Source organism: Anser anser (assembly GCF_964211835.1).
Source record: "Anser anser genome assembly, chromosome: Z".
Lineage (NCBI taxonomy): Eukaryota > Metazoa > Chordata > Aves > Anseriformes > Anatidae > Anser > Anser anser.
Window position 1 is genome coordinate 17556254 of NC_139723.1, and position 26381 is coordinate 17582634.

At 39.9% G+C, this 26381-nt stretch overlaps 2 long non-coding RNA genes across 6 annotated transcripts in view; one reads left to right on the forward strand and one right to left on the reverse strand.

Annotated features, from left to right (window-relative positions):
- Window positions 1-36: 36 nt before the first annotated feature.
- On the forward strand, window positions 37-10849 carry LOC310889421. The gene is made up of 3 exons (XR_014576551.1): window positions 37-2289; window positions 4608-6171; window positions 7749-10849. It is a non-coding gene; the product is annotated as an uncharacterized lncRNA (long non-coding RNA).
- Window positions 4980-26381, reverse strand: part of LOC310889422 — a 46326-nt gene continuing 24924 nt past the window's right edge. The window contains exons 2-5 of one of the 5 annotated variants that reach the window (XR_014576554.1): window positions 21419-21562; window positions 20816-20892; window positions 20061-20147; window positions 4980-19796 (exon numbers count right to left, since the gene is read on the reverse strand). This is a non-coding gene — a long non-coding RNA (uncharacterized lncRNA). Of the gene's footprint in view, window positions 19797-20060; window positions 20148-20815; window positions 21563-26381 lie in introns of all 5 variants that reach the window. The other 4 variants (XR_014576555.1, XR_014576556.1, XR_014576553.1 and 1 more) reach the window with 4 other exon arrangements.

The following is a 26381-nucleotide window of genomic DNA, read 5'->3' on the forward strand; positions in this document are numbered from 1 at the left end:
TCTTTCCTCTCTCTCTCTCTGTCTCTCTCTCTTTCTTTCTTTCTCTTTTTTTTTTTTTCTTTTTTTTTTCAGGTTGGCTCTCCACGAGTAGGTACTGTCTTCGCCTTATCTCGGAGCATTCCTATAAGCATTAAAGACAAAGCCGGAGTTCTACGCTTAGCCGGTCCCATCATCGTCAGGATGTCTCCGGCACACACGTCAAACATCGCTATCATCCAGTCTGTGAGCTGTCAATTATTGTTACGTCCTTAAAATGCAAGCTAAGTAAATGTTTTAATACATTTTTAAAAGCTTTTACCGTAGAGGCACTTTTATTAAGTCAATGAGAATAGTGGTATGTCTAAATACCTCCTGAAATCACAGCGAGGATGCCCGCGTGGCTTTCTTTTTAGTACTTCTAGTTGGCATGTTTACATGCGACTTTCCAGGAATCTTCATCACTGTATGCACATGGAGTAATGCTGCATCTGTTAATAAGTAAATACTTTTTCTTTTTTTTAAGCTTTGCTATATTTCCAGAAAACAGTATGCAACGTATGTTGTGGTATAATAAAATAGTTTATCAATTAATATATAGAAGGATCTGGTAGAGATGCGAAGTGTTGACTTGGTCTTTTTGAAAATTACCTTTCAGCCTGTCCATATTTCACCCAGATCACAGAGCATATTCCTGGAGACGCTCTGGTTTCTTTGACTTCCCCCCAAAGTTCCTCAGTTTGTCAACAGAGGATGTGAGAAAACAGTACCATGAAATCCCTGGAGCATCCTGTATAGCAGTGATGAGAAGCAGAAAATAGTAATTGGTCTTGGGTTTCCAGAAATGATAAAACAAGACCAAAAATTCCATCTGTAACTTATTCCTAATTTATACAATTTGATACTGAGTTGAAGAGATTTGTTTTCAATTAAAAAGCAAATAATTTAAAGACTCATTATGGTTTAAATTAAGTGTGGTCTTTTCAATATTCGTAAATGATTCTGAGAACAAAGTTGAGCGTGTTTTTGAAAAAAAGTGTTTTCTTTCCGAGGTACATATATATAGATAGTACATGTGTTTAGCTCTCCAAGCTAAACATAGCTTTAAGTGAGTTAAATGCTCTATCATTATATCTTAATAATGACTATTTTCATATTTATGGTATTCTTGTTGCCACAAATCTGTACATGTGAGAACATTTCAACAAAACATGTAAACTTCCATCTTGAGAAATATCAGTTGTTTTGAAGTGTTTATGCATTTTTAACATAGGTGTAAATATGAGGCATAGGGCTTTCAAAAATAGATGGTATCTTGTTAATTGGAAGTACTTAATTTTAAAAGTATTTGCCCTGTTATTTCTTTAAAACAGCTTTATCAGAGATGACTCAGCCACCCAGACATACCATTCTAACATGCCTATAGGTGCTACCTCTTTCATAATAAATCCCACATACCTGTTAATAAATGCAAACTCAGAATATATATCCTGCATTGTATCATAGCTGAGAAGTCTGCTGAGACCTGGGAGGCAGTTCACTGGATAGCAAAAGAAGGATATTCCTTATAACTAAGGCTAGTGCAGAACTTGTGTCAGCTGGAGTTTGTTTTTGTAAGCTTTAAACATTTTATCCTTTTGTCTTTGGTACATTAGAGATCTTCATACACAGGTGAAATGTTTGTCTCAGATGCTGGAAACTTTTCACTACAGTTCAAACCATGAGATTGTACTTATGAGGAATTGACTTTGTAAAATCACAATTTAACAAAGGCAGAAAGAAGGAGATGGGTGAAGATACATAAGTTCTTTGCTGCAGCACAGTACAGTTATAGTACCGTAATAAGACAAGTTTATCCTATTTTTCTCGCTGTAGATTGGTGTTTCTGTTGAAGCCCTGTGTTCTACTTTACTCCCACTGCACAGAATCTTTTAGTGAATAATTTTTGGCAATTCCTCCTGTTTAATTCTAGTATGATTTTCCTATGTTGAATTGCTTACAAAAAGTTGGCTTGCAGTACACTTTTTTTACCACAAATATATGCAATCCATTTGCTTTTGTGCTGTATTTTTTTCTGCTTCTTTTTGACCATGAAAGCTCACTGTTTAAATAGTATGAAAAGAATAAAATATAAAAGTATAGACCCTCAAGGATTATCAAGCCCAACTCCTGACTCCACACTGGACCACCCAAAATCAGACAGTATGTCTAAGAGCGTTGTCCAAATGTTTCTCTGACAGGCTTGGAGCTGTGACCACTTCCCATGGAGCCTGTTCCAGTGCCTGAAGTTTAATACTATAGCTGTCCACAGAGGTACCTAGCTTTCAATTTTCATACTTGTGGAGTGTCAGTGCTGTGTGTTTTTTATAGGAGTGTTACTCTTTATAAAGCTGTGTATATGACCTATGTAAACCTGGACAGCAAGCAGAAAACTCTGCTCATGCTGAATTGGTAATGATGTAGATACTTAAGAAATTTTGAGCTGGAAGCATAAAAAAAGCTTTATAACATGTAGTTTTCGAAGATGTCCAGTCTGAGCTACTGTTTGTGGCACATTCCAAATAGTGGGTGGACAGCCCATATTCAGAATCAGAAAAAGGATATGAAACACTGTATTCTTCCAGACAAACTAAGAACTTTTACAGATTTAATACAGTGCTTATTTCAATTTTGCAGTTGAGAGAACCAGCAAGGAAAATGTGTGTGTGTGTATATATATATATATATATATATATATATATATATGAAAATTTGCACTTCTTCAAGTCAACTCACTGTAAACCAACAGCTACATCACAACAGTAATGCATTTCCATTACTTAAACGAGCTGATAACCTAGCTTGAACCTTCAGAATGTTCAGTAATATTTTAAGTGTTCGGTAACAGGTAGGAAATAGTGCTTTGTGAAAGAAATATTTTGTATTGCTTCAACTTCTGTTGACAATATGCTTTTGGTAATTCAATTTTGAATAGTTTGAAGTCCTTTCATAGGACTAAGAGATGGAATCCAGTTCAGTAAACTATATTGTAGAAGTTCTTGACCCAGCATTTATTATTGTGAATAGTGAGCTTTCTACAGCAGACATTTGCAGTTAGAAGCAGGTAATCAAACACCACCCCACCAAAACCAACAGTGTATTACTCAGGAAAATACCATGAACATGTATGCTCAGCTGGACATAAGGTTTTAAAAAGCTACAGGATTGCTAGAGTTTCAATTCACATTTCCATTCATGACATTTCAGAACTTCTTGAAATGAAATGATAGACCTGTATTTTACTAGAGGGTGCGCTTTGTACTTCATATTCTAAATTATGGAATGCAAGCCCATTTATCTGAATAAAAATGTGCAATTTAGTGGAGTTTCATTCCGGTTTTACAAAATTGAAGGAAATGCACAATGACTTAGACATTCAGGTGAAAGCTCTTCAGACTAAGATGTAAAGTTTCTTTGTTTTTATGCCTCAAGAGAATCGCGGTGAAGGTCCGTATGTGGTAAATACCTGAAAACCCTTAGTAATACCAAGGGTTCATTCTAGTAGTAATATGGTAAGGTCTGACAGTTTAGATCTTTGCAGCTGTCCAACAGTTTTGGCCGTATGCTTGACAGAGTTTTGAAGTCTTGGCCAAATTGAATGTAACATTCCTTTTTTTGTGTGTAATAAGTACTTAAATTACACAAATAGTTTATTATTTAGGTAAATATAGAAAACAGTCTGCATGTAAGAAGGTAATTCTTCACAGTGCAAACCAAGGTTGAGAGGAGAGGGTCTAATGTTGCAGGCCTCAAATTAGGACATAGTGACCCTTGAGTTTAATGTCTCTTCTGACATCAAATACTCTGTAGATTTCAGTAATTTAAACTGACCCTCCTGCAGGTCATAATGATAATGATAATGAACCTTAACTGTGTTAAGCATGTATTCACATTAGCTAGAGTTTATTTGTGAAAGTGCTTTGAAGATGAAAAACACCGTATCAAGGTAAAAAGTCTTACTATTTTTTATTACTGCAAAAGTTGCTCTAAAGAAATAATAGTGATGTGTACATATAGCTGAGCTTTAAATTGCTTTTGCTAATATGACTTCAAAGAAACAACACTGATGTTAAGGAGCGGGGAAAATAAAGGCTCAGGCAAGACAGGTTTACCTTTCATGTTCATTCATATAGATCCCAGTGTCAAGAGTTCCTACTATGCTGTACTGCTAGCAGACTTTGTTGTTTCTGCCCTGCAAATTCACACAATATATTTCAACAATGATGGACTATTACAAACATTGAAAGGAGGGCATTCTATCTGAATAGCACCCAAGACTTAAAGAGGAAGCCCATATTTACCATGTACTCTTAATATGGAACTGGCTTGCTCATGTGCATTGTATCTACATTTTATGTTTTCTTTGTCTACTGTTTGTTGAACTCAGTCTCACAATAATCATTTAAGGTTTCAACTGACTTCAGAGAAGAAGGAATATATGTGTTTGGTGTCAGGACAAATCATTTTTAAGCATAAATATCTTCAAGGCTGTTGTATGGAAGTATCCAAGCGTCCTGTTCAGGAGTATTTGAAAGCTTTAGTTTCCAGCTGTTCATTAATATCTACTAACCTGGAGTTTATTGTTTTTACAGCTCTCTTGTGGAACATAAAGCACTGTGAACTCTCAAAAACATGTCTGCCAAAGGCTAACTGGAGAAAGTCAAACAACCTTCATCAACAGCTGAAGTGAAGATGGCTGTCATTGCATTGACTGTGCTACGGGACTGCAACAGTTTGCATAGCTCCAACCCTTTGCAACATGAACAGTTGGTTTTCCCTAATTTGCAACATGTGGATGTATATCCCAGGGACCATTTCAGCAAAACAGGCATGCCATAAAATCCCTTCCATAACATGATGTTTTTTTTTCCTCAGGGAGGAACCATCAAGAACCTGACTTAATGAGCTTTAAAGCTGTTCAGTGCTTCTTTTGCACTAACCTTAGTGAAGAGAAGATAGCACAGTGCACAGACAGCAATTCTGCCAATTCTTTTGGAGGTGAAAGGAGAAGAGTTTTTAAGCTTTCAAGCCATTTACTGATGTAGTATTTTGAAAAGCTTCTGTGCAAAGAAAGGCAAACTGTATGAGATCAGGTATTTAAAAACTACTGCAAGACAAGATGATCGGGTTCAGAACTGTGACATTTGAAGTTAGTAACACAAGTAGCCTCAGAAAATAAAATGTGCATACATTTGAGACGATACAAGGCAATGTGTATGCATTCAGAAAATAAAATGTGTGTAAAATGTGTAATTAAGCCATCATGCTTGTCTTCCTAACTGTATTGCATGGCCTTAGTGTCCCAAGCTGAGTCTTGCTCTTTGGTGATGCCATAGAGAAAAAGGGGAACCCCAGAAGATGTCAGAAGTGATTACAGAACATGAGTGTTATTTCAGTTAATAAGCATGTTGGTCTACTAGAGTTAGGGAACCGAGTGCTTCTTCCTAATACTGCCTCCATGCCAGTTAGTTTTCATGCATTCAGTACATTAATGCATCCTTATCACCTGTTCACTGAAGTGCTTATGAAATTAGTGCAGTTAGCTACAGGATGAGCTGTCTCCCCCTATGGCTCTGCTGGAACTTGCATGGCTCTGACCTACCACATGCTTCTACTTTTAAAATTTTATTTTAAACATGTACATCAACTTTAATTCTACATCAATCATGCGAAAATTAAAAGGGGAAGAATGGAAATAGCTGACATAAAATTTCCATTAGTCTGTGTTGAGGTGGAGTTCTGTGAACTGTAAATGGATTTTCATACACATAACTGAGGCTTGATTGCATCTTGACATTGTCCTCCTTGGCTCTGCTCAGGCAGAACTGCTGTGTGACTGATGACTGAAAGTTCAGTCCTGATGATTGTAAACCGCACCACCAGGGGACTGAACCTGGGAGGCATCATGACTCAAAGTGTCTGACTCAGGCTGCTCCCCACTTCCTCCTCGCTGCAGGCAGACAGGTATATGCACTGTTGGACTAATGCATCAACCAGTTACTGCATGCCCCACACAGCCTTGCTGCAGCCCGTGAGCAGTGGGATCGGGACCAAGTCTTCACCTCAGTCATGTCTCTACCTGCTCCTGTTAAGTGGACTCACAGTCCCGTTTCTCTGTGTTTGGACACCTGGCCTGGGGGTCTCACCTCTGTAGAGGTGAGTAGGTACATGGGTGGTTAATGCATTGTTCTGAAGTTTGTTGGTGCTTCTAGCCAACGTCTGGCTATGATGTGTCAAAGCAACCCATAACTCTTTCATGTAAGCCTTTTTCAAGTACAGCTTAAGTCCTTCAGTAATGTGATTTACCCCAGCAGCAAAATAACTCATTTTCCTTCCATGAGATGCTTTTTTTTTTTTTTTTTTTCCTAAAGTAGCCTATGTGGCAACACCAGTTAAGCCTTGATGTGTATGTCATCTAGCTTGTTATCCAGCTCTGAATAGCAATTTAATATTAGGCCCATGGATGTTACCTGAAAAAGAGGGGTTTTACGTTTCTCCTTTTTTTTACCATCTTCCAAAATAATATAACATTCTTGAACTAAGAAGGTTACAACTTAAAAAAGAGTTTAATTCAGTAACTATTGTAAAATATTTAGAGTGAAACTGTTGTGGTTTAACCCAGCAGGTAGCCAAGCATCACACAGTAGAAACCAGGACAGGAGCTTAAGAGGTACTTAAAAGCATATATATAGTTTAGTTGGCCTCATTGTAGAATAATTGGTATACTGTGGTAAGAGAAGTGAAATAAAATCCCTGAATCAAAGGACATCTTACTGTCCAGCTTAGTAAATGGGGAATTGCTTTGAACAAACAGTTCATGTTTGCTGTTATCTGTTAAGTACATGTAGTTCACCTTATTACAGTTGAGATACATGCCATATTTTAAATGTATTTCTCCTAACAACAGCCAAGTGAGATGGGAAAACTACTTATAGATGATAGGCTAAAGGCTTGATAAAGAAAGAGGTCAGGGTGTTAAATACTGAAGACCTCAGCTGGTGCTCAAGGTTTCCACCTGGGTAATCCTCTCATTAATGGGAGAGCTGTGCACTTCATAATGACATCAAAGTGTTCTGAATGCCAAGAGAGATGTCACCCAGAGCTCATGGAGTAACTTATAAATTGTCACTGTTACAGGTTGAGTCTTAGGGCAAAGCTGAGCAGGAGAGCGGTGAAATCTCAGGCAGTACTTCTGGTACATTTGCATCTGAAAGAGAAAGGAAAGAATTTCCCCAAAAGCCTTTTTCCAGGAGAATTCTCTGTGTCCCACCCTCTCAAGAGAACAAAGAGGTGCACCCTCAGAAATCACTGCCCAGGTGTCTGAGTCTTGCCCAGACTCAGGCACAAGGAAAACTACAGTTTGTACATAACAGGGAAGCTCCATCAGGTGCTCATGTGACAGGAGGAGGTGTCAGAGGCTGAAATTTAATCTGTGAAAAAGTGTCTCTGATTTTTACTGTTCGGTTTTGAGCAAGATTTAAGATATTTCTTTACCTGTAAGGTAAGATCCTGAGATCAACATCACTTGCTACAGTTTTTAGCAGCTGTAGTAAGTAGAACAGAGTTAACTGGAATATTACTGTCCAGGTTGTCTCTCTTCTGACACTATTACTTGCAGTAGCCACCAACAGCAACAAGGAAAAATCTTTAATGTAGACAGGCAAAAGAGCTGTTAACTATAAGGACAGTGCTTTGCTACTGTACAATATGTATTGAGATGGTCTCTTCTTCAGAGAACAGATCTGAACAGGCAAAGAGGAAATGAGACAGAAACAGGAGCAACTGGAGCTATTTGAGCAATGAAAATACAGAAACAGGATTCATGTCTCCTGACTCCCAACTCCATCTTCTTTCCCACAGCCATGGAGTAAGTTGCAGGTAACACACTCCCACAAGCAACAACTAATTATGCTGGTCCAAACCCTAGTTTTGAGCAAATTTACATTAAGAATTCATCCTGGTGCTACTATGCACTCATTGTCCTTCCACCCTCCCAACAGCTCAGCCTCTCTGTTTAAGAGAAGGACTTTGTTAAAGTTTTCCCAACTTTCCTCAGGGCAATGCTTAAGAACAGACTTGAATTTTAATGCCTTCAGAGAATTCTTAATCAACTGTGGGGAGCAGAAGGAAAGCTGCAGAAGAACACAATCATCTCAAGAATTAATCAGCCTAAGTGAAATGAAAGAGGCATAATTTTAGGTGTCTGCAAAAACATGGATAGAATGAACTGTTTAGCAGGTTCATGAGTCCTGTTGAGTCACCACTGTGCTTCTCAAAATGTCTTTTTTTCCTGTTTTCTGATTCAATAAGAGTAGATTTATTTTAAAACATTCTCTTCTTAAATAATTGCTCTTTAAGCATTTAATACAAATATTTGGATGAAGAAAGGGAAGGGTTATGCTGAAATAACTGGTTTGTTTTGTTTTATCAAATCATTTGAATTTAACCAGCTTCAGCAAATTATCAAAAGCATTTAGCGCTGTAAAACCCTGCAGCTTTTTATGTTGATAGTCCTGCCATGAAGAAAAAGCACAGAGTCTAGAAGAAACACTGTACTGCATAGACATACTGCAAGGCCCTGAAGGGTTGTTTGCAGTGGGCCTGTGGTTTGGATTTGTGGAAAATTAAGAGATGATGTACAGTCTGAGAGATAACATGGGTGAAGAGCGCTTTTTGGCATGGCTGAAACAGGATATACCACAGTTTATGGATTTGGATAGAAACTAAAAGAAAAAATATTGCTGGAGGATGCATTATGGAGCTAGCATTCTTCAGCTGCTACATGAAGAGACATTTAAAGTAATTCTCAGTGCCCTCTTTAGAAAACAAAGTCCTTGCCTTTGGTGGGGCTTCAGAGGAACCCACTTACAAGAAGTATGTAGGAAAACTGCTTACACTACAACTGATTGCAGGATCCCATGACTCACTTGAATAGTGGGAAGGAAAGTTGACAAGCAGAATAAAGAAAGATTGACAGAATAACAAAATAAACAGAAACTGTTGTATGGGCTACACTGATATCCTGTGTAGCATAGGTATAGAATCATTGAGTGATGGCCTGAATGTGCTGCTTACTATTGTTATGAAAAAGGTGTTAATTAAAAAGTATGGCAGGAGGGAAGCAGGGAATTGTAAAAGCTCTTGGCAAAGAGCTACTGGCTCAGTGTGAACAGAATAGCTTCAAGCCCATCTGAAAGCCAGCAGTAAGTGCTCCTTCATCTTTGGTATTATTAACAGCTGTGTCCTAGACTTGTAAGTGAAGTTGGCCTCAAGATAATAGCTTTTTATGTGAAACACAGAAGAGAATGACTATGGAGGAAAGATTCTTTGAGACATCTGGCCGACTTGGATTGGACCAACATTGGACAGTAGTATCAGAAGTTAATGGGAGGTGGCATGACAAGTGAGTACAGATACACACAATAGCAGAATGGTCAAGTATGTCCAATACTTGCTGGGAAAGTCTAGTTCCTCTAAGATATGGGAAGAACATACAGCTGTGCAGAAGACAGAACCAGCTAATACTGCCCTCTTTCCTACCTCTTCTTCCAAAGTTAACAGATAAAAACATGTCCTTGTATTATCAAACAGAAAATCCTTCTGAAATGTACTGAGAGCCAGGGTCTGGTATTTTTGCTATGTAGATGGTTAGTTTTATTTTTCAGTTAGTTATGTTCTGGTCAAGAAGCAGCTGAGATGTGTTTTTTTAAATGCACCTATAGGTGTTTGAACAAGTTAAAACATATTAAGACATGCATGCATGCTCATCACTAAGAAGGAGGATAACTGATTTGAGAGAATGGACCTGTTGATCAGGTTCAGCTTTAGTGATATGCTTGCAGTCCATTTTCTCTTAACCCTTTCTCAACAGCAGTAATCATTTCCATCTCTGTTTATCCATGTCGATCTGAATGGTCAACATGAAAGGAAATGAGAACTCTAGAATACTCATTTCTTGTTCCTTTAAACCACAAGCTAAGATATACCTGGACAAAAAAGTTTATCATTGGGCACAAGAACTGTGGATTTACTTCTTTTCCTGCCATTTTTTTTTAATATCACATTTTCTACCTTTTTGTACTTTTTACCTTCTCGTTCTTTGTAAAACTTAGATCATATATTCATAAATTCTTCTCGTTATACTTTGTTTCTAGGCTAAGGATTTACCCCATCTAATTCTGTCTTACCAATTTGCCTCATGAATTCTTCCATCTCTGCTCTTTGACTTTTTGAGGGCCAGGGAGGGGAAGCCAGAAATACTGAGAAAAGCAGCAGTCCTGTTGTAACTATTTCATGTCATTGTGTTACTGCTACTGCCAACGTTCTGTCAGTACAGGGGCAAATACATATGCACAGCAAATTTTCTCTGAGAAAATCTGTACTGGAGTAAGTTTTAGTTTGGATTATTCACTGGAACAATTTCTTGCAACTTTATCATTCTGAGTTAATGCTGTGTTCATATTTTGTCATGCTCTGTCAAAATAAATAGTTCTCTGACAGTCATTCAGCAAACTCACCTGGCATCATTTGAGTGGCCCTTCCAGCCTGGCAAATACTTCTTATTACACATCCTTCTTTTCCAACTAGGCTGAAGAAATAGCGTTGACAACCCTCTTAAATATGCTGTTTATATAATCAACTTTCAGGTATGTCAAAATATTGCAGTAGTGTGCTAAATAGAACATTTACCCACTGTTAGGCTGACTAATTAGTATTGGCTGATAAAGGTTCTTGAAATGTAAGAAATTATTATTCATAAATGTGCATAGAAACAGTTAATTTGTGCTAATGCTTGAGCAGGAAAACAAGTATAAAAAATCTTCTTGAGGAATATGTTTTTTTTTCTGAAAATTAAATTGATTCATATGTTGTGTTGAGTTATTTCAGTTTTTATTTATTTATTTATTTATTTATTCCACCATGACAAAATAACATAGAATCACAGAATCATAGAATATCCTGAGTTGGAAGGCACCTGCAAGGATCTTCAAGTCGATCTTCTGGCTCCACATAGCACCACCCCAAAATCAGACCATGTGCCTGAGAATATTGTAGAAATGCTTCTTGAATTCCAGCAGGCTTGGTGCTGTGACCACTTCCCCAGGGATCCTGTCCCAGTGCCTGACCACCCTCTTGGCGCAGTACCTGTCCCAGCTCCATGCCGTCCCCTCGGGTCCTGTCGCTGTCCCCAGAGAGCAGAGCTCAGCGCCTGCCCCTACGCTCCCCTTGTGAGGGAGCTGCAGGCCTCCATGAGGCCTCCCCTCAGCCTGCTCTGCTCTGGGCTGAACAAACCAAGTGTCTGGTCTTACAGCCTTTCCCTGTAGACTCTTCACCATCTTGACCATGAGCCAGCAGTGTGCCCTGGTGGCCAAGAAGGATCCTGGCATGCATTAAAAGGAGCATGGCCAGCAGGTCAAGGGAGGTGATCCTCCCTTTCTACTCTGCCCTGGTCAGGCCTCACCTGGAGTACTGTGTCCAGTTCTGGGCTCCCTGGTACAAAAGAGATAGGGATCTCCTGGAAAGAGTCCAGTGGAGGGCAACAAAGATGATATGGGGCCTGGAGCATCTTCCCTATGAGGAAAGGCTGAGAGACCTGGATCCGTTCAGCCTTGAGAAGACTGAGAGGGGATCTTATTAATGTTTACAAATATTTTAAGTATGGGAGACAGAGGGATTTGGCCAACCTCTTTTCAGTGGTTTGCAGGGACAGACAAGGGGCAATGGCCACAAGATGGATCCCAGGAAGTTCCGCACTAGCATGTGAAAAACTTCTTCACAGTGAGGGTGATGGAGCATTGGAACAGGCTTCCCAGGGAGGTTGATGAGTTTCCTTCTCTGGAGATATTCAAGGCCCTTCTGGATGGCTACTTGGGCAACCTGCTCTAGGTAACCTGCTTTGGCAGGGGGGTTGGACCCGATGATCTCTTGAGGTCCCTTCTGATGCCTATAATTCTGTGATTCTGTGATCTTTATAGCCCTCCTTTGGACACTCTCTAATAACTTTATGTCCTTCTTATACTGTAATGCCCCAAACCACACACAGTGCTGGAGGTGAGGCCACACCAGCACAGAACAGAGCGGGACAATCCTTTCCCTCAACTGGATGGCAGTGCTGTGCCTGATGTACCCCAGGGTGCAGCTGGCTCTTTTGGTTGCCAGGGAATGTTGCTGGCTTATGTTCAACTTGCCATCAAACAGAACCATGAGATGTGTTTTAGTGGGGAAATACTCCTCTAAAATAACAAACAAACAAAAAGTCAAATGCCTCTATTATTATTACTTTACCAATGAACTCAATCATTTTTATTTTGCTGTACTAGAACTATTCTAGAGAAGGGGTCATATTAAGCATGAAAGAGTACAAAATTTCTTGCAAATCTGAGGACAGTTGTGGGGCAAAATGGCTGATTATAACATAGAACAAATCTAACCTAACCAATTAATAAGCTCACAACTTACCACTGACTAAATCAAAACTTTTTTTTTAAGGTAAGAGGCTACCTAATGCTAATATCTAGCTGATGGATAGTTCTTGGGAAGTTAGATATGTCTGTGATTTTGAAAAATAAAAAAATTGACTAAATACTGTGTAATAATACTAGAGTGACTGTATTACTTATGCTAAAATGATAGTTTATCAGACACTGGCAAAAACGTCTAAATAAATATAAATCATTTCTCATGTATTCAAACAAATGTGGCTCATAACTTCCAGCAATAAGTGAAGTATGAATGGACTATTACCATCTGCTGCTCTATTCACATATACAAAGAATTAAATGATGTGTTAATGGTAACAAGTGGCTTACACTAAATAACTTAAAGCAGGCTTCTCTCCACATAAATACACTGTAAATGTCATATTAAAGACTGTTGTGGTAAAGAAGCTTCAGGTTGTCTATTTCTTCAGCACAGACTTTGGTCTTATGCATGTATAATGGAGACAGATTATTCCTAAACCAACTTTGTGTAGGAAAAGAGCAACAATATTATATAAATCTTTGAACACAGTCCATCAGCTGTGGTTAGAAAAGAAGGTTGAAGTGAGGAAGAACCACTCTCTTTCAACTTTGTACTGCAGATATATATCATTTAAGTAAAATATAAGTTGTTATGAGAGAAATGATTAGCAAAAACAGAATCTGCTTCTCTAAATCTTATTCTCTGCAGGTTGGAAATACTTTAGTCCAAATAATCTGCTATGTTCAAAGCAGAAAATAAAGACAGTGTTGCCTTAAATTTTCTTCCATCAAAGAAAAGAAAAAAAAAAACACACCAAAACAACAGCAACAACAACAACAGAAACCAACAAACCCCCACACAGAAAAAGAAACAAATAAAAGAACCCACCCCAAATACTTCATCTGCCCAAGCTTTTGGCTCTGAGGTCAGCCCACCACATTTTCTAAGAATCCATTAATAAAATTAACTTTGTCATGCTACATGACTAAAAATCATCAGCACTATTTGTGTGTTGCTTTGATTTGATATCACAAGCAGCAGATGAGAATGTTACTACTTCAAATAAGAATCACAGAATGGCTGAGGTTGGAAGGGACCTCTGAAGATCAGCTAGTCCAAACCCCCTGCCCAGCAGGATCACCTAGAGCACATTGTGCAGGATGACAGCCAAGCGGGTTTTGAATATCTCCAGAGAAGGAGACTCCACAGCCTCTCTGGGCAGCCTGTTCCAGAGCTCTGTCACCCTCACAGTAAAGAAGTGCCCTCTTATATTCAGCTGGAACTTCCTGTGCCTCAGTTTGTGCACATCGCCTCTCGTCCTGTCACTGGGAACAAATGAACCTTCTTACCCTCCACGTACTTGGAGATGACTTCCAGGATGAGCTGTTCCATCACCTTTCCAGGGATGAGGTGAGGCTGACTGGCCTGTAGTTGCCTGGATCCTCCTTCTTGCCCTTTTTGAAGACTGGCATGACATTGGCTTTCTTCCAGTCCTCAGGCACCTCTCTTGTTCTTCATGACCTTTCAAAGAGATGATGGAGAGTGGCCTCGCACTCCTGGGTGCAACCCATCAGGGCCCATGGATTTGTGGATGTCAAGTTTGCCTAAATGGTCTCTGACCTGATCCTCCTTGACCAAGGGAAAGTCCTCCTTTCTCCAGACTTTCCTCTCTTGTCTCTAGGGACAGGGATTCCTGAGGGCTGGTCTTAGCACTGAAGACTGAAGCAAAGAAGGCCTTCAGTAACTCTGCTTTCTCTGTATCATTTGTCATGAGGGCACCCACCCCATTCAGCAGGGGCCCAACATTTTCCCCAGTCTTCCTTTTTCTACTTGATGTATTTGAAGAAACTTGTTGTCCTTGCCATCCCTTACCAGATTTAAATCCAGATGGGCCTTGGGCTTCCTTGTCACATCGCTGCATACTCTGACAGTATCCCTATATTCCTCCCAAGTGGCCTGTCCCCTTTTCCACATGCTGTAAACTTCCTTCTTCTGTTTGAGTTTTGCTAGCTGAACTGTTTCTTCATTGACCACTTGTGCAGCTTAAAACTCATGAATAATTATATCACTTTTCTTCCAAGTCACCTGCTGTAAAAATTGTGCCTTTTTATGACTCTGAAATCATGAAAACCTACAGCATTCAGGTTAGGTGCATTAGGTTATATTCTAAAATATTTGGCACTTATCAAGGATTTTGAGATAAGATTGATATTCATGGTGATCAAATTATTTTTTGCTTACATGTCCAGATAATTGTTTTATATGACTGAGTCATCAGGATCATTAAATCCACATTGATCTTTAAGCATGGAAGCAGTTACATTGGGTTCAGCACTTGAAGTTATGTGCTGAACCAACCAGCCTCCATTTAAGCAATATATATTTGTGCAAAACTGGAGAAAAAATTTAAAAACCACCCCCTGCCAAAAAACAATACAGAATGCATGAACTTAAAATAAATCCCAGTGTCTCTGTTGGATGCCATTTACAGCTATTTGAAAACTAAACATTCAATGCCTTGTTGCCAAGTAGATTAAGAAATCATTGTCCCCACTGAAGTGTGATAATCAGCATAGAAAATTGGGGGGAAGGGGGGGGGGCACCACAGATGGCCACACTTCCCATGTACCTCAGGGAAGTTCCTGCTTCTGGTAGTTTACCTGCTTTGCCACAAAATTAGTCTTCATACAGTGCACTGATCCCTAATGCACAAAAGTGGGACAAGGATAGAGACATTTGAAAAACCCTCACACACTTCACAAAATTAGTGGTGTTTTTTACTGAAATGCAACATTTGAGAGAGTGGCACCTCTTTCACCTCTTTATGTTGGTGGTCTGAGTCTCACTGGATTAGTGGAATAATGTGGTCATACATGTAAATTGTTCAGAAAGTGAAGGAATCCCATTACAAATGTCACCTCCCCTTTGACAGCTGCTGCTTTTAGCAATGAGGCCAAGATTTTCTCATCCCAATAAGAGCTCTCCCAAAGCGGGATATTGATATATTGCCATAGTGGTTGGGGACTGGCTCTGTTATGTCTGCCATGTGGATTAACATGATTTTTAGTGCTCAGCAAGAAACTAAGGAAACTCCTACTCCCAAACTAATTTCTGATTTGGAATATACAGCTTTAAAATCAGAAGTTGAAGTGTTAAATTCATCATTGGCCTTTGAAATGGAGATGGGAAAAACATTAGGAATCAGAGTGGATAAACTTTTGAATGAGAATGATAAATTTTTGCATGAGAATAATAAACTTTTGAATGAGAATAATCATCTTAAACATTTACTGGAAAGTACTGGAAAGTTCACCTGTTAAATAAAATACAGCCTTCTGCTCCAGTTAAGCAGGTTCATAGATTAATGCATAGTGCAGACCCTGAAAGCTGGGATGGTGATATTTAGTCTGAAAGAGATGATGAGGTCAAAGAGACTGCCGATTCTGAACCTCAATAGATTTCCTTGAGATCTTTGTTTAAAACTATGACCACTGTTGATGATGAAGATGAAATCTGCACTACTGTGCAAACAATCCCATGGTCACCAGCAGAGCTGATAAAAATACAGAAGTTCTCAGGGTGGTCAGGAGAATTGGAAGTAGAGTATGTGTGGTGAGTTTCTCTTAAAGGAGGAGACCAAATTATGTTGAGTGAGAAAGAAGCAGGAGGCTTTTGAGGACCAGGAGTATTTTTGATTACCACACCAGGAGACCATAATTACTCTATAACTGCATGATCTGCATACTAGGCAGGTTCTATAGAACCCCAGGAGAGAGGGGAACCACTAGAAACTAGAGCCACAAACTATTCTGACCTGGCTGTAGCAGTTCAGAAAGCAGCCTGCATTCGGATGATATATGAAAGAGATAAATTTAGGAAGTCCCCGATGTTAGCTGCTATTGACCCAGCTCAATTAACCTCTCTCATCCATGGCCTCCCTGGTTGTCTTAAGATATTTGTAGCAAATACTCAGAATTGCATACAAGCTGCTCGTAGAGAAGCTGATCGTGGTTGTAGACAAAATCCGCACTCCCCCATTCCCACATGGAGTGAATTTGTAAAAGATATAGGTAAGTATGGATGCCAAATGGGCTGTATTAGTTCATCCAGTACTAAGCCCCAAGACCACTCCCAGTGAGTCCACCAAATCTGTACTCAAAACCCCAAATACCCCAACTCCAAAGAGAGGTTCAAACCTAATAAGGAACAGGGTGAGTTGTGGTTTAAGGCCCTAGCTTTGGGTGCACCCCTACAAATCTTGTGTGGCGCCTCTATGGAGGACCTCCATATGTTAGTCTGATGTCTGGGTAAGGAAATATTCCAGCTGGGAAGAATTGCCTAACCGGTAAACCCCCAACCCATAAGGAAAGTGCACCTTCTGCCTCAAGCCCAATTGACGAGGCAGAAGCTTTGCAAAAAAAACTTCTAGGAAGGGCAGTGAGCCACCCTGCTTGGCAGGTATTAACAATTCAACGGATCTCTAATGAACACTCAGACCCTATCATTGCCATTCCTGTTAGACCCTGAAAAATATTGGTAAACTTTCTCATTGACACCAGGGCCCAAATGTCAGTAATTACTCATGACACAGCACAAACCCTGGGCATAACACCTGGTTGATGGAGGGTTAAATTCACAGGAATCAATGGTGTGGAAAAAGAATGACCCACCATAAAAGTTTCACTCTTGCTGCCAGAGGGATGAAAATTAACCAGGGCAGAAGTATTAGTTGGTGCTGTGTATACTAATATTTTAGGATTAGACATGCTGTGTGGGCACATGTAGAAACGCACAGATTTGTGTGGAGTTTAGTGACACATCAAAGGGATTCAGGCACAGTGAAACTGAGTCTGTTACAAACATACATACCCTTACCCCCTATAAAATTACCAATGTTCAGCAATATCCTTTGCCAGCAACAGCATTGATGGGGTGGAAACAAAATTTGAAGAAAGAGGCATTATTAAAAGGACCCATTCACCTTAAAATTTGCTGGTGTGGCTGATAAAGAAACCGGCTGGGCTATGGTGTTTTACAGTGGATTACAGACAGTTAAATGCTAACATTGCACCTTTAACTGCCGCAGTCCCAGACATAGCAGAAACAGTGACATTGATACAAGGCGCTGCCCATCCCTGGATGGCTGCTTTGGATGTAAAAGTTTTTTGTAATTCCTCTCCTTGAACAGGACAAAGCACAGTTTGCTTTCATGTGAATATACTTTTAACAGGCTTCCGCAAGGATACAAACATTCTCCCATGATTGCTCACAAAGCCTTGGCTAACATCTTAGCAGAGATTCCTGTTTCACCCGTTAGTACTATATATCAGTATATTGATGACATCCTGATAGGGGGAAAGAGTCAGGAGAGTGTAAGAGACACAGTGGAAAGCATCCAGAGGACACTGCTTGATTTAGGATTAGAAATCCCAGATTCAAAGTGTCAGGGACCCGCAGAGGAAGTTAAATTCCTGGGAGTATTATGGGTTAATAGAGCTGCTTCTATTCCTCAGGACACCCTGGAAAAGTAGAACATGGACAAAGACCTTCTAGCATAAAGGAATTACAACAAGTTTTGGGAGCCTTAAGTTATTGGTGCAAACACATCCCAGGTTCTGCTATTATTAGCGCCCTTTATATAATTTGCTCAGAAAAGGAAAATCATGGGAATGGACTGAACAGCATACCAGCACATTAAAATTGTTAATGAAGGAATTGATGTCGTTCCAGCAACTTGGTCCCATACACCCAGCTGATCCTATCCATGTGGAATGGGGGTTGAGTGAACATGGCTGTCATTGTAACCTATGGCAAAGGGGGACAGAGGGACTGGAAAGAACACTAGAGTTAACCTCCTACTCTTTCAGTACACCAAAAGGAGGTATTCGGATCTTGAGAAGGGTTTACTGTTTCCAGTGCAAGCAGTGAAACAGAAAGTACAGATAAGGAGAAAGCAAAATGTGATCGTCCAGGGACCTTTCCACCTTCTGGACACAGTCCATAAAGGAACCATACCACCTGCTGGTATTGCCCAGAAACCCACAGTTCGTAAGTGATATGCCTACCTAGAAGGCATTAATGAAATTATGCTAGTCACCGAGGGTAATACTAAAAAATCTAAATTACAAAAGGACGTAGATAGTACCCTATTGTTCCAGTCTCCACTGACTAAACCATCCCCAATTCAGGAAGCACCTCCTCTAAAGGAAAACAGTGATCTTACAGGAGTATGGTTTACAGATGCATCATCCCATAGGGAGAACAATAAGTGGAAATACAAAGCTGTAGCACTGGAAGTAGCAACAGGAGAAAAACTGATCAAAACAGGTGAAGGCAGTGCACAGGTAGGGAAACTTAGAGAATTTCCATTAGCCGCACAACACGGTGCTACCTGTATCTACACTGACTCACATGCAGTTTTAAAGGAGCCACCGAGTGCATAGGCCACTGGGCAGTCAGTGATTGGTGGGTGAACAGAGTTCGAGTCTGGCAAACTGGAAGTTGGAAACAACTGTTAGAGACAGGAAAACAGCAGATGCTACATCTAGGGTGGGAAAAAGGACACAATCAGTCTAACTCTATAGCTGCTCAATTCAATCAGCAGGTAGACAGCCTCACACAGTTGTCACAAATAATAATCAGGAATGGAAACATTTACTTGAATGGTTGCATGTTAGGCATGACCAAACTGGCTGGGCTGATTTATACTGGGAAGTTGTAGCCCGAGGATGGCCTATATCAGTTAAACTGTGTGAACAAGTGGTGACTGCCTAGTTCATGGAACACAACTAGAGCGAGGGTGTGCTACATTATTTGTGAATCCGTGGTTGTGATAGTTCGGTACCCTGAACCCGACCGGACTTATAACAGCTAATTGGCTACACCCCTTAATACAACAACTACTAAAAACACCAACAAGTTGGGTCTAAAAGTACGTTTATTTTCTCTCCTTTCAGGCTCATTATGTAAAATTGCTACTGATTGCGTAATTTCATAGATTCCTTCTTTGTATTTCACTGGGAAGCTCCTGATTACATAGGTTTGGCTGATGCTGGGCAGGAAGTTGAGAGGTGCCATGCATATAGTTAAAACCTTTATATGCTGACAGGGGATCAGTAACTGACAGTATGTTTTGCAATTGCAAAATGCATCTTTAAGGAACTAGTACTATGCCGGTGGTATCACATGGCCTCATGGGCTGCCCAACTCTGACTTGTCCTTAATGTAGTATGACTCATACCTTTTGATGTTTTTACAAAATGTACTTACCACTCTTTTAAATGTTCCAAAGAACTGGTATTGTATTAGATGATAGGAATCTGCAGAAAACAAACAAACAAACAAAAAACCAGTATACTATGCAGGATCACCTGTTGAAGTCCTGTTTATATACAGAAAGAACACAGTTGCTTTACATGCATAAAGAGGATGCCATGCTATTTTTAAAATATGAATTATTACGTGGGGATAAACTATCCATCATGAGGAAGAACTACTATTTAACACTTCATATTAATTAATGCAAGATCTTAAATATCTGAAAACCATTACTGAAAACACTAAAACATTCATGTAATAATTACCTATTGGTACTCTAATCACTTGTGTGCTCACATCCAGAAGGGTATTACCAGGCAGTTGCTATTTCATTGCATTGTTGGAGCTTGAAGCTTGTCAATGAAAAACAACAATATCATCAGAACCGAAATGCAAAAATAATAAAAGCAAAATGTGCATTTAATATGATACATCTGTATTAGTGCATAAGGTTCCAGAAAATGTGGAGGTCTTGGAAGTCTTGATACATGACAGCTATGTTTGTTACCAGTGAGATTTGTTAGTAAGAATTATGTGATTGAAGCACTGAAATTATTGGTGGAGACCTATTTGGACAGAACAAGTTGATAAAAGGGGGACAGCAGTGGTTTTGTTATTGATTTTTATGGAATTTATTGGTGGCTTGTAGTTCAGTTTTCTAGTCTGATTGAATAAAACACTGGTAGAAGAACCCAGTCAGTTCAGATTGAAGAGGCAGTGCATTAAAATGCTCATCCCTTCTGTAATGCACCAAAAGAAGAACTTTGTTATTCAGGAGAAGTGCAGTTATGAAAATATGTGCTAGAGGATTTGAGCTGTCACCACCACCAAGATGGCATTGGATTTTCTAATTGTTCCCAGATGTGACATCTTCTGCCACCCAAGTACTACAAAAAGAGAGTAATTCACTGTAAGAGCTCATTCTGGTAATACTGGTATAAATTTAATCGCTAAATTAACATTAAGCGCCTTCAAGTCCTTAATGATCTGCTAATGTCTTCTGTGCAAAATGGACACATACCCATCTGTTGACATATATTTAGCACTATAGGCTTGCCATTTTCCACAAGAAGAAATTATTATTGCAGGGAGACATTCCTGAAAAAGTTGAAATAAAACATAGTTATGTTACAACACTTTATTAATGAGAAGGAAGGGGGAAAAAAAAGCTCAAAATCCTTATTTTTGAAAAATTGGCTACTTCTGTCAAGTGCACTATATTAAAACAACAAAGACTTGAAGCATGTGTGCAGTTCAAAATTTGACCAAGAATATACTTATGAATAAGCCCAAATTTCCACTCTTCTCTATGCTAGGATGCCTTTTTTTTTTTTCTTTTCTTTTCCTACCAATTTTATTCTTTCCTTAATGATTCTTTTTAACCAAAAAAAATTCCAGGGGTCAATTCCCAGAAGCAAATAAAACAACAACAAAACAACAACAACAAAACAGCTGGGCAACCATTCTGAATTAAAAATCAAAATATTTAGTTAGAGCCCAAAACCTTCAGCTCTGGACGAAGGAGCTTTACCCCCGGCATCTATCGCACTGGCTCCTGACGTTCGCCGTCACCCCTAGAGCCCACTTTCCTCAGGCAGACTAAATATACTAAGGAAAACGAAACCTGAGGAGTCTGCAGGAGCTCCACCAGGGGGAGGCAGTCCGCAAGCTGCAGTGCCCCGGGAGAGGCTCAGCGGCGATGGAGCTGCCCGGCAGCCGGGTTACAGGACCAGGAGCGCAGCAGGACCAAACGCTTCATTTTCAGCTTCTGGAAACGTGGGAGGAAAAAAATCACAAAGTATGGGGAAAAAACTTGCTGTTCTTAGTCTTACATTTTCATTAGGAGTGCTACCGAGAAAAAGAAACGTCTTTATATGCAGACATATAGGAAACGATGTATTAGTTACAATTTATGCCATATATTTTGGTAGGTATTAAATCTGCTGCTGGATTCCTAGAACTGCATTTAGCATCACACGAACATAGTTACTAACTACAGCTTGAAAAGACGGTAATTCCCAGAGGCTGGGAAGAACAAGAAAAGTCTACATCAGTTTTGTGAGATCTTGTATAGGAATCTAGTTGCTCAAGTGTTGTCCGTGAGTAACACTGTCTAGGGGACATTTTCCATTCAGATGAGTTTATTTTCTGTTGTTGAAGAATATCAGTGGGTGCATAAAAAACATACAAAGTTAGGTGCTAAATCAGGTTTGAGGTACTGTGGACCTCACTGGGTTGGGGTAGGCTGAGGCAGGAGGATAAACACCGGTGAGCTCAATCAGGCTGTGTGTCCTGAGGGGGTGATGGGGACAGGGGTCCTTCAAACCCCATCCCTCCTTCCTGCAGCCTTCATAATAAGCCTCTCCTGTCATAACAAAAATGAGCTGATGAGTCATGACTCTGTTGTAGATGTTTTGCCCTGCTTAGCTACAACTCAGCAAATCCCAACTGATGGCAATTTATAACAAATGTGCTGTTAGCCTTCATAAGAACAACAGGAACAAATGAGTGGCTTGGACATGTGCCCAGCTCCATATAGTACATACATTAGGGTAGAGGCAACCTACTTAGTCATCTCTTCATGTTTCCAACTCTGGCTGGTGAGTTTGCACATGCAAATATTATGGCTGATTTTAAAACCTCCCAAAGCTTTGTTTTAAGTGCTTTATAAATCAAATCACTGGGATAATGCTCTGTAAAAAAATTTATTCAAAGTGTATTTTCCTTAGAAGTCATAAGACAAGACTTCTTCATCCCTCACACCTCAGAAATACACATCTTAACCTTTGAGGTGAGATGAAATGGGGCAAAAATGCATTGTGACCAGAAAACTAGTATGGACTACAGAATAATGCATCTATTGCTTAGGAAGTATCAAATCTGTGTCTGGTTTGTTATCAGTGTTTACTCAGGAAAGAAGAAATTCTGCCCACTTTAAGTGGTTTATACTATGTCACATAGCACAAAGGGCTGTACATACTTTGTAAACTGCAATAAATACAACGGAAGAATCAATGCAAAAGAACCATTGTGATATGAATTTGTAATGTCAATAGGGGTCTTGAAGCAAAGCATGGGAAAGTGGAAAATTAAAACAAATCGAGGCCTTAAGAAGATTTTGCTTATATTATAAACAAGCATAACAAATAAGTTTAGCATTGTTTGTGCTGAAAGATTCACTGTACCATTAGCCCAGCCTAACTATAAAGCCGTAGTATATTTGCAAGAACACAAAAACATTGCTGATGTGTATTGACATGAATAGATTAGCATTCTACTAATTTAACATGATTAGCAGACCATAGGACGGAATATGCAAAAATGGCATGGTTAAGACACCTAATGCAATGCTGAAGACACTGTCATCTCTGAGCCAGTTTCAGGGAATGAACTTTCCCAGAAAAGAGCTGCAGGACAAGGACATGGCAACAGGAGGGCACTGTGACTGGTCACCTTTCGATCAGCTGCACATGTGACTCAGGAATGATCAATTTGTCCAGAAAATGGAGGATATTATGCTCAGAGAGCCAGAGACCATGGCATCCTGAGAGGATTGGTGGACAACCCAAGGACAGAGAGGGTGGGGTCAGCATAAGAGTGCCAATGTTGACACCAGATTGGGAGCATCATCTGCTATGGTGACCATCTCCTTTACCTTGACCAGGCATTACACCAAGATGCCCTGTGCTGTCAGAGTGGATGCTCAAAGCCAAGAGCCAAGAGAGGTGGTCTTGCAGACCTTGGAGAACCTGGAGAACCCACAGATTTGGGAGCAAACATCATAACTACACCACTGTACTGCTAACTCTCCCACAACTACATATTTGTTGTAGTTATCCACTGCCATCATTGTAGTTATCACATGGTTATCTTAGAGTTAAATACTGCTAAACCATAATTGTAACCACTATTGCCATACTTGTATTACCATACTTATATGTTACAGTTGTATAAACTATCAAACTACACATGCTATTAAACATCATTAGATAGACCTGAAACAGTCACAGTCTCTTTCTTTGCAGGATAATACCTCCATGTCCTCCTGCATCCCTGCTACCAGAGCTCCTCTTGCTATCCATACAACATACTTTATTTCCAGGACAAGCTGTGTAAAATGTCTGATGGTTCCTCCTCCACCCACCCCTAGAAACATCTATAAACTATATTCCCTTCTACTGTGTCAGCATGTGGAATGACATTTCCACATGCCAGAGTGGGAAGATACTTTGTAAACAAGTTCTGCCTTTCCAAAATGCCCCAGGTGGTCTAAAAAAGGAGATGTAAAACAATCAACCAACTAAAATAAATAAATAAATAAATAAATAAATAAAAGGTAAAAAGACTAGTAGTAGAAGGTGTGCCATGAATACCAGCAATGGAGCTACAGTTTTGTTTCATGGCATGTTAAATTTACCAGCTAATTCTAAAGGACTGGAGAAACCTGTTTTGTTGGAGGAGCTGTAAATACTGATATGAACATCACACTCATATGCCTTTTCTCTGGATTGGTGTTTTATTTGCTGTAATCTATGAAGACAGCCTCATGTTGTGTAAAGATCATTTAGTAATTTTCAATAATGTGAAAAAATTTCTCAGTGCCTGTAGTGGGTTTACGTGACGAGATTTTGGTAGCAGAGGGCTGCAGGCGTGGCTTCTGTGAGAAGAATCCAGAAGCTGTCCCATGTCAGGTAAGGGCCAGTTTCAGCTGACTTCAAAGGGACCCCTGAAGGGAAGCTGAGTCAAGGTATGCAAAAGCAGCAGCACGAACTTTTTGATTTTTACAAAGTGATTTTCAGTTTTAAGTGGCTGAGGGTCTATCAGTTGTTGATACTGAGTTTCTCTCTTGAATATTGACAGTATTAGAAAGACTCTTTACCAAAAATACATGACATAAAACCCAATATATAACACATTTGCCATGGGTCTTGTAGCATTTCTATCTTAAATCCTGTGATATTTATTCATTTAGTAGTTCACCATTACTGTGTATCATAAATTAAGAGTAACAGTAATTTTATTTGTTGGCTGGATAAGTTTTAAAGTCTAGAACTGAATTCAGTTCTAGATCCTGCTTATACTGGAGAAGAATATTTCCATTTCAGAGGAAGTTTAAGAGCTACCTTGGTGTAAATGTCTTGTAACAAGGTGGCGACAGATAAGCAAAGTAAGTGACAGGAGCAGAGCCCAAAATATACATCCTGATCTGCTAAAAAAGGTTGTTCTGCAGTCCTCCTAAGGGTACGTCATGTCTGCATGTATGCATTTATATCCATGTCAGTGCATGCAGACCAATCTGTTGTCCTCAGGTGGAGGTTATCCTTGAGTGTGTGTCCAAAAATCACATTGTCATGATTGGTCGATTTGCAGCATCACATATAGCACGTCCACAATGATTTTTTTTTCCTTTAAACCATCCATTCCCCAGTAACTGTTTCCTCAACCACCGTCGCAAACTACAGAATGAGCCAGGAAGTAAGTGTATGCCCTTCCCTTTCTATTTCTCCATTACTGGACCTTTCTGACATTAGCCAAAGAAAGAGATGGGGCCAGAAATAGTTCTGGGATTTGCCTACCCTACAAAGATGCAGCTCATGCTGTGGTTTGTCATCTACTGAAAGCTTTGCAGCCCAGTATCCTCTGGCTTCTGCAGCCCATGACATGTTTCCCCTCCCTGCACTGCTGCCTGCCAGTATTTACTGGCTTTCTTGGGAGAAAGTCCTCCAGGGAGAAGGAAGATGAGTATTAGAATTTCTGTTCTGAAGAACAATTACAGCACTTCACCTTCACAACAAGTTCATGCACGTGCCCGGGTTGCTCCTGTGTCTGTTCACGTTCCTGGCTCTCTCACCAACAGGCATACAACCATCATGTGTAGCTCCCACACATTTGCTGGAAAACAAGTCCAAAACGCAGTTCAGAGAGTGCACAGTGGGGCATGGCTTTGAGGTGGGAGGTTAGAGGTAGTCCTGATGTTAAAATAAGGAAAAAAAAAAAAAAAGAAAAACAAAAGAAAAACATTTTCTTGTTTTGTTTTGCTGCATACAGCAATGATGCAAGACACTAATGTGCTGAAAAAATCATCTTTCAATCTTGTGTTTAAAGCTGTCTGGATACGTGTTTGGCTGTAAAACTCGTTTTGAACAGAACTTTATACATTTTAGTAGGTGCCTTGGAAAGTGTGACTTCAATAGCGTGATGACTGCAGATAAGTGAAGCTGATGACAGGGACTGAGTCTAAGGCAGAGAAGTGGATCTGTTTACTGAGGGAGTACTTGGAAGTACATGAAGGGGTGGAGTGGCAGAGGGCAAGAGATGGGAAGACTTACAACCATAACAAAGCTGTTTTTCTTCCAGAATCCCTTTGATCTGGTACTGTATGGACTGTTGATTTCTCCTGGGGCTTAATGAAAGACCCCACACATGGCCTGCACCACCAATACCAGCCCTGTGGCAGAACCCAGACCCCTCACAGACCTCACCCTGCTGTCCAGCTTCTGCTTTGGAGAAGTTGCCCTGTGAGCAGCACAGCTAACGGAGACCAGGTTTGCATGGCCTGGGATACTCTGTCCCTTTCATCCCTCCCC